Source organism: Tenrec ecaudatus, chromosome 5 (assembly GCF_050624435.1).
Source record: "Tenrec ecaudatus isolate mTenEca1 chromosome 5, mTenEca1.hap1, whole genome shotgun sequence".
NCBI lineage: Eukaryota > Metazoa > Chordata > Mammalia > Afrosoricida > Tenrecidae > Tenrec > Tenrec ecaudatus.
The window spans coordinates 172106447-172114954 of NC_134534.1; the positions used below are offsets into that span (position 1 = coordinate 172106447).

At 41.8% G+C, this 8508-nt stretch overlaps 1 non-coding gene across 1 annotated transcript; it reads left to right on the plus strand.

Annotated features, from left to right (window-relative positions):
- The first annotated feature begins 3322 nt into the window (after window positions 1-3322).
- On the plus strand, window positions 3323-3489 carry LOC142449752 (U1 spliceosomal RNA). Its single transcript, XR_012784863.1, has one exon. It is a non-coding gene; the product is annotated as a U1 spliceosomal RNA (small nuclear RNA).
- Window positions 3490-8508: the final 5019 nt, after the last annotated feature.

Sequence of the window (8508 nt, forward strand, 5' to 3'; positions counted from 1 at the left end):
AACTGTACAAGTCTTCTTGGCATGATTGAACTAAGAAAATATATGACATATACATTAATTTAAAAATAAACACAAGAAAATAAATAGAGTGACCTTTTGTAGCAGAGTTTCCCAGTGCAGTAGTTGGTTTGCTCTCTTGACTTCTTCCATCTACATCTGTTGCTTGTAGATGCATGTCCATGAAATCCTTGGCATCTGTGTTTAGTACTGATCATGTTTTATTATGATGGTTGTTAGAGAGGGTTCTCCAGAGAAAAAAAACCAGCACACTTATGATTATAGAGAGATAGATGATTAGATAGATAGATAGATAGATGATAGGTAGATAGAACATAAGAAATAAACAGCTAATTAGTACACAGAACAATAAAAATGTTTCAGTTCAACTCACTTCTGTGAGACAGTTAATACACTGGCAGTCCTTCAACTCACGGGGCTGCTCTGTGCAAGTCAAGGAAGCAGACAGCTGAGTCTTGGGCAGCGAACAGCAGGGCAGGTCACCAACAGTCAGCCAGATGACGGGGTCCAACAGTCCCCAGCTCAAGTGATGTGTACACCAGCAGTGTGGCAAAGCAGGTCTTAAAGGAACCTTAAACTATAGTGACATAGTCCACGCTTGGGTTTACCACAGGCAGTGTAGATCACAAGTTAAGACAGAGGACTAGCTAAGGTAGACGCACCCTGGTCCAATCATCAGAGCAAGAGACAAGAAAGGTAAGGCTTTTTATCTCTTTGGCCATTTTTCTCTTTGCCCTTCAATTAAACTGCAGCCCTATTAATCCCACATGTGTCTATTGCCAGGTTGGCACAATAAGCCTACCTATCACAATGGTGTTCATTCTTGTCATTTGTGAGGTTTTATCCTTTGCCTTGAGTTCTAATTAATACTAAAATTATTGATCTTCATCAGTAACTATGTCATATTTTCTTCGCTTCATGAAGCAAGGTTCCGTCCTCTGTGTTTCACAGGCAGTAGATGAGGCTTCCTGTAATCCTGATGCTGTGCTCTTCTTCCTGCAGTTATTCCTTTGCTACTTTCATGATTTTTTTTAACCTCCATAAGAGAAATTTCCTCTTCATACTCTGTTATGCCTGGTCCTCCTCTAAGGACGTGTGTGCACCTTACTATTTTGTGCTGAATTTGAACCATTTTTAAAATGTTACTTTACATTTTGTATTCTTGTTTTATGAACAATTTACCTGATGCTACATCTCTGTTTCATCTGTCAGGAGAAAGGTGTGGAAACCCACATTCTCAAAGACTGGCAGCCCTTGGCACCCCGCAGGGCATCTCCACTTGGCCCCATAGGTGACATATGAGTCAAAACTGACCTCGTGACAGTCAGCTTGCTATCTTCTCCTGAGTATAACCAAAGGGCACCTGTATCCTTAGGTTTTTTATGTATATGTTCATTTCTTCAGTGGGGATTCAGGAGTTGTGGCTGCTTTGTCTCTGAACCTCCATGTGCTTGCCAGCATGGACGGGGAGAGCAGCTGTTTGCAGACACCAGTGCAAACACTTGGATCCACATTCCTGTGGTGACATTAAGGCGGTACTCTCTCTCTGCCTTTCTCTGATGGGAATCCAGGAGAGGACTGCTCATCAGATTCTGCTGTGGGGTTTTCCTGCTGTGTCATGTGCCCATCAGTCTGAAATATTCCCTGCACTCTGCCAACAGCCCTCCTGTCCTCATGTCGATCCATCGTGGGTCTCGGTGAGAGTCAATAGCATTCTTGTACTGACTTCCCTTTTCCTTAGTCCACCACCTGCAGGCTCCCATGACTGCACTATGCCAACGTGAGGGGGAGAAGATCCCCACTTCCTCACATTAGCTATTTATGTATTCCCTGTATTTATATATTCACATTAGCTATTTATATATACATTTATATATTACACAGTGGCTACCGAGCTGAGCCCTCCATCTGCATGCTTGTCCTCATAGTTCAGGTGGTTGCGTGGTGGGGTGGCAGTTGGGGTACTTGGGAGCTTCCTGCTCTGCCCCCTATTTGTATCTTCTTAAGTGATCTTAGTTTGCTAATTTTTTTTGTCAATTTTTTAACCGGTCTTATCATTTCATTTAGATGCCTAAAGGTTGGTGGTTTGAATCCAACTGAGCACACTTTGGGGAACAGCCTGGCTACCTGCTCCCGTTAAGGTCAAGCCAGGGACTCCTTAGAGAGCATTTCAATTCTGGCATAAAAAACGCTGCCACAATCCAGAATCTATTCAACAGCAATGGATTTGTCTCGATTGAGGAACCGTGGATGATGTATCCCCACAGAGCAACGTGTTTCATTCACTTTCCATCCCCCCCCCCAGCCCATGTTCAGATTCAGTAAACAAGTTTCATAGCAGAAGCTCAATTTTACTGCAGAAATCACTTATTTGGAAATTACAGACCCCTTAACTCACAAAACATAAAAACGATAAACCTTCCAATCTCTGCAGAGAGATTGTGTGTGGTGTGTGTGTGTGTGTGTGTGTGTGTGTGAGAGAGAGAGAGAGAGAGAGAGAGAGAGAGAGAGAGAGAGAGAGAGAGAGAGAGAGAGAGACTATTATGGCTCACTGGGGCAATTTTAAACTCAATGTTTGCTTTCACTTCCAATTTCTATAGAACACAAGTCTTCAAACTTATTTGGACTACTGCCCCCTTTTCATACATGTGCTGTCACACACACACGCACGCACACACGCATGAAAAATCCTTAGTCACTCCTCACAATTAAATTTTTTCCACTATGGCCCACAGTCCAGCCTAACATTTAGACATCTGCTCTTGCAGGCCCCAACCCGTCCTCCAGGGGCAGTATTGCCCACTTTGAGAAACACTGGTATTGAAGTTCGATGCCAACTAGAATACGGAAACTGCAGACATGAGGATCTTTGTTGGTCCTTCTGTAACAGGAGCACAGACCTATGTGTGGCCATGAAATTTGGAATATGCTAGAACTACGGACCTCTCTTTCCCAGCTTTATTCTAAGCAGTGGTTCTCAGCCTTCCTCATGCCGCAACCCTTCCAGCTAGTTCCTCATGTGCTGACCCCCAAGCCATAAAAGTATATTCTTTGCTACTCCATCACTGTAATTGTGCTACTGTTATGAATCGGTCGACCCCTGTGAAAGGGTCCTTTGACCTGCAAAGGGATCCCGACCCACAGGTTGAGAACCGCTGTTCTAAAGCTAACTAATTGGGTTGCCCACTGTTTTCCATAAGGAGTCTAGTTGGTGGGACAGTGATGAACCAACTGAGAGGGCAGCAGCTCAACCCAGGCATGTATGCAGGAGTGGGTTATGCTTGTAAAAAAATCACAGCTTTCAATACTTACCTGGCAGGGGAGATACCATGACCACGAAGGTGGTTTTCCCAGGACGAGGCTCATCCATTGCACTCCAGATGTGCTGACCCCTGCGATGTCCCCAAATGTGGGAAACTCGACTGCATAATTTGTGGTAGTGGGGGACTGCATTCGTGCCCTCTGCCCCCCCCCCAAAAAAATCACAGCTTTGGAAAGCCTATGAACCACCTGTACCCTCTCCTATAGGGTTGCTGTGAGTCAAAATGGACTTGATGGCAATAAGCATTATTTCCCCTAAGATCACTGGGTAATATAAGTTGTTTGTAAACAGCTACTTAACTAAAGCTCAGCTATGCCTCAGAAGAAAGGGCGGACATCCTTTTCTGTAAAGTAAAAGCCGAGTACACTCAATGAAGCTGTTCTACTCTTTAAACCTTGGAGTCACCTTGAATACAACATAACGCCCCAGCAGCTTTTACAAGGTGAGTTGCTCTAACTGTGCCCCATACTTCAAGCAGTAGCAATGGAAACTTTTAGACTAACCAGCACCAAGGACAGTAGCTTTTGCTACATGCCTTGCAATTGCCAGACAACTTAATCTATTTTTTCCTTTGGAAAATACAATTTTATAACACTTTTGGTCCTATTCTGTTTCTTAACTACAAGGGATGTGGGCTGTTATATTTTAAGACTCCTACCGAGCTCTGGGCTTAAAGTGTCATAAATCTAACTGTTCCAACTAAGATTTAACCATTTTAATAAAAACTGCCCACTGGGTTACTGCAAGCTCATGGCTAATTTCCAGCATGGATTCAAAACAAAACAAAAACGATTCTACTTTTTTTTTTTGCCAGTCATGGCTCCTTTGGAAGTGTGCAATTTTGAATGCCTCTTCTCCACAATATTTTCTGATGTTGCACATCTCTTTACACACTGTGAAGACATCCTTTAATATATATACATATGTTTAAAAATATACCTTTTATATGTGCATACATATTTGCTCAGACAGCCTTTCATTTAGAAGAGCATGTCCGTGTCTCTATAAAAAGTAATTCAGATATGTATTATAAAGAGTGTTGGGTGCTAGGATAGTTCATGGGAAGGGTGGTTTTCAAACCCACCAGTCAATCCCTGTGGGAAAGAGTGGCAAGCTTCTTTTAGAAAGATCAGGGCTGTGGTAAGCCACGGTTCTACAGCCTCCTTACGAATGAGAATCAGCTCACTGACAGTAGGTTTTGGCACATAGGCATAATGTTTGAAAATGAACGCACATAAAAGTTGACTCACTGATAAGGCCAAGCTTCCTACTTGTGGTTACAGGCTTAAATCTCATAGGGAAATGATTTCCTCCATGGGTATAGGCTCACTGGAATTTTTCTGATTTATGGAGAAAAGAGTGGACAGGACTTTTCCAGCAAGCAGGGAGGATTAATGTTCACTGGCTGGGCAACGGGCAATTTCTACTATCTACTTTCTCCTGGGCTTATCTTTTGAATGTAACTGTTCAGGCACTTTATCCTCTATTCATCCATTATAAGTCCACGTTGTTAAAGATATTCATTCAGAGTTCACCTTCAGTCTCTTCTATTCCCAACTCATTCTGAAATATATCCCTCATACCCGTTTCCCTCTGTTGTTAGACTTTGAAATCAGTTCCCATGACAGATTTCAACTGCACTCAAATTGATATCCTCTTGGGCATCTACCTTCTGGAGGACTTCAGACACAACACAAAAATATAATTCAGTAATTCCTTTGCTGACATATACAAACACATAGAGAAGCAGATACATGGGCATTTGGATTCCTAAATCTTTCTTTTGCTCTTGTGGCTTTTGGGTGGTAAACCAAATCACCATCTCATCAATTATCCAATCCAGAAACCAGTGAGTGATTCTTACCAATACTTACTCAATGGCGCCTGTTGACAATCCTTCTTCTGCATCTCTCAAAACCTACCACAAGCTCTTCTACCCCTTCTGACGCTGTTTAAGTTGACCCTGCATAATGGTGGAATGCACGGTCCGCAATGCCCATTTTCACACTCATCTCTTTCCAGTTCTCTCCATTCTTCACTTAGAATGAAAGCAAATTTAGCAGAGGCATATCCCTCTGAAATCTATAAAAACTTATCTCACGAAACAAGCATTGTGAAATTTCTCAGTGCTCTTGAAACAGATGGTCTATTTCTTTCACGGGATGAAGTGCTCTATTTATCAATTAAAGTCCAGTTCATTGATAGCATTGTTCAGGTGGTTCATATCCTTCATGCTTTCCTGTCTTCTTGCTCTACCAGTTGCTGGATTCTGTTTCTGCATCTAGTTTCCTTCTCAGTGCTATCAGCTTGTGATTTATGTACAAGAGGGGTTCAAATAAGTTCATGGAGAAAATAAAATGAAAAAACAATGAAAATGTCCTTGAATTTTTGATATTACCTTGAACGATAACGTTTACCCACATGCACTAACAAGAAAGAGCCTTCTCATAGAGCTGACTGACTTGGGGTATTGGCCTTAGCAGTTGTGAAACATTGCATTTTTGTGCTTTAAAGTCACATGCCGTGTAATATTGCAGTAGACGGGCCCTCCAAACCAACATCTGGGTAAGTTGCTAACCTTTGATGCATTTATTCGTCCTAAAAAACAAGAGCACCTATTTGCAGAGATGTTCAACACTTACGTGGATTAATGCAGGACATTTTTATAACAGTTGGGTTTGCGCTGGTACACAGCTGTTATCATTCAGGAAGCATCAGAATCATTGTCTAATTATGTGAATACTCTCCTCAGAGAGGTAATAGAGCACCTGGCCAGGTGGGACCTGTCCTGACGGCAGCAGAGTGTCTGTTCCCTCTTCCTGGAGCTTTCCTCAAGCCAACTGGTTCCTGAGAAGAAGTCCTAAGTTTGTCATCCATGTTCCTCCGGACATACCCTTTGCACCACTTGACACACCTCTGACCGTCTCCTTTCCATATGTAGAGGGCTTCGACTTGCTTAATTTCTGTGTGTTGAGGTTGCGTTCCCTCAAGCTAATTCCTACTTGTGGCAATTCCATGCTACAGAGAGCAATTACCCCCTAAGGTTTCCAATCTATAATCTCCAAAGAAGCAAATCACTGAATCTTTCTCTTACAGGGTCACTGGGTGGGTGCAAACCTCTGTCCATTTGGTTAACAACTAGGCCCCTTGCATCGTGTTACTAGGGCTCCTTTTAAATTTCATCACACTGTTATTCTTCTCTGGTTCTCAAGGACTGACCCACTGCCCTATTGTTCTGGCTGAAGGAAGTTAGTACCAAAGGAGCAGATGTTGGAGGAATCCAGAGGAGGGAAAATCCATTACAGGCTGGCATGATCGGGGGGACTGGTTTGTAGATGACAACGGATTCATCAGAAACCAGCTCACCCCAAACCGTGGCCATGTGTGGAAAGCCCAGGGGTTTCTTTACTCTGATAAACAAAGAACGTTATGGAGGTTTCACTTGGATCTCCAGAATGATAAAGGTACTCATTCGTCACCTGAAATCGTATTTCCAACTTTGCTTAATATAAGGGCCAGGTGCACTTTCTCTTGTCAGACAGCATCTATTTGGTGATGGTCATTCACAGAGACAATTCATGGGAGGCTGTGTTCCTAAATTTGTTACTTAAAAAAACTAAAAAGACCCCAAAATCCCCTCCAGGTAAAGAAGCCCTGTTGGTATGAGTCGATTAGACAGTGGCCTGTTATCAGCAAATGGGGTCTTAAGCCTGCCATCCACTATGCAGGAGAAATTGGGGCTGCTTGCTTTCCCAGAACTACAACTTTGAACCCCTTTCAGAGGGTCACCTCAATGACAAGAGGGTGGATTCTTTTTATAGGTTGCTGATATATGGTAACCTCTGAGACAATTTATGCAAGGGTGACTTTAAAATAAGTCAGACATTAAATGGCATTGTACAAACTACACCTTCCCAATCTCTCCTATTTAAATAAGTTCAGATCTATTTGTAATCAAGAAACTATCTGGATTTAAATAGAAAAAGAAAAGACATGACTTCATGAATGGGATTCTTTCCTAGCCCTGGGGCTGCTTCTTACTAAGTTATTGTAGGGTTCCGACACATCCCTCTATTTACTTATAAAATCTTAATTATACAGAATCTCTTTAACACATTTCATATGGTAGTTGGAAGCAGTACATTTAAAAATGCATTATTCACTTGTAATGAAATCCATGGATAGTTGTTATGAAATGTAACATCCTACTTGGGTGGTAGTTACATGACTTCATGTTTTCTTGACCATGTAAAAGGTTAGCGGTGGAGTCTAGCCTGTCAATCAGGTCACAGCCCAATGGTACCTCCTTGTGGGATGACCTCATCAGGAGGGTCCCATGAGCCTGAAGAGGGACTTAGGGACTAGCATTGAACGTGTGCACTTGATCTGGACTGGGATGGGATGTTTGCTTGATATATAATTACTTCTTAATATAAAGCTCGCTCGCTCTCTGTCACTTATATGAGTGTCTCTGGCTTTGTGTCTACAGTCAACCTGGCCTAACAAAACTTGCAAATGAATCACTGAAAATGATCATAAGCACGGATAATTTAATCTCTAAGCCTCATAGTTGACATGGCAGCGCTTAATTTTAAGTCCGTAGTCTCAGGTATGGGAAATGTTCATGGAGATCATGTTGCACAATTAAAATGAAGAAATAAATGAAGTGCCTCTCAGCGTCTGCAAACCTTTTAAAGTTGGAGTTTGATTCACAAGCATGCGTTGCATGAATCATTTCTAGTGGTTCACTTTATAGCACTTACCTGTTTGTTGTTGCTGGTTGGAAAATGTCCACTAGAGGGCAGAAAGAACCAACCTTGAAAGTCCAACATGTTTTAACAAACAAGTTTTCCACTAGGATAGATGTTTTTCAACTAAAAATTAGGTAACTGTTTTTCAGTCATGTTTCCTCGACTGTGTTTTCCAAACAAAGAATTGATCTATACAGAGTCATAAGATATCCCTAATGCGCACATGAAGTTCATTTGTGATAGTAATCTACTTAGAAACTATTATTTTATCTTTGATTATTTATAGATAGGTCTACAGAAAATCCACAAATTTCTAAAACCCTGTTTGCAAAAATACATGTTAGCTCTATAATTGTAGACTACACCCAAAAGTATACAAATATCCTTTCTCATACGGCTTTACTTTATGAGATGTTT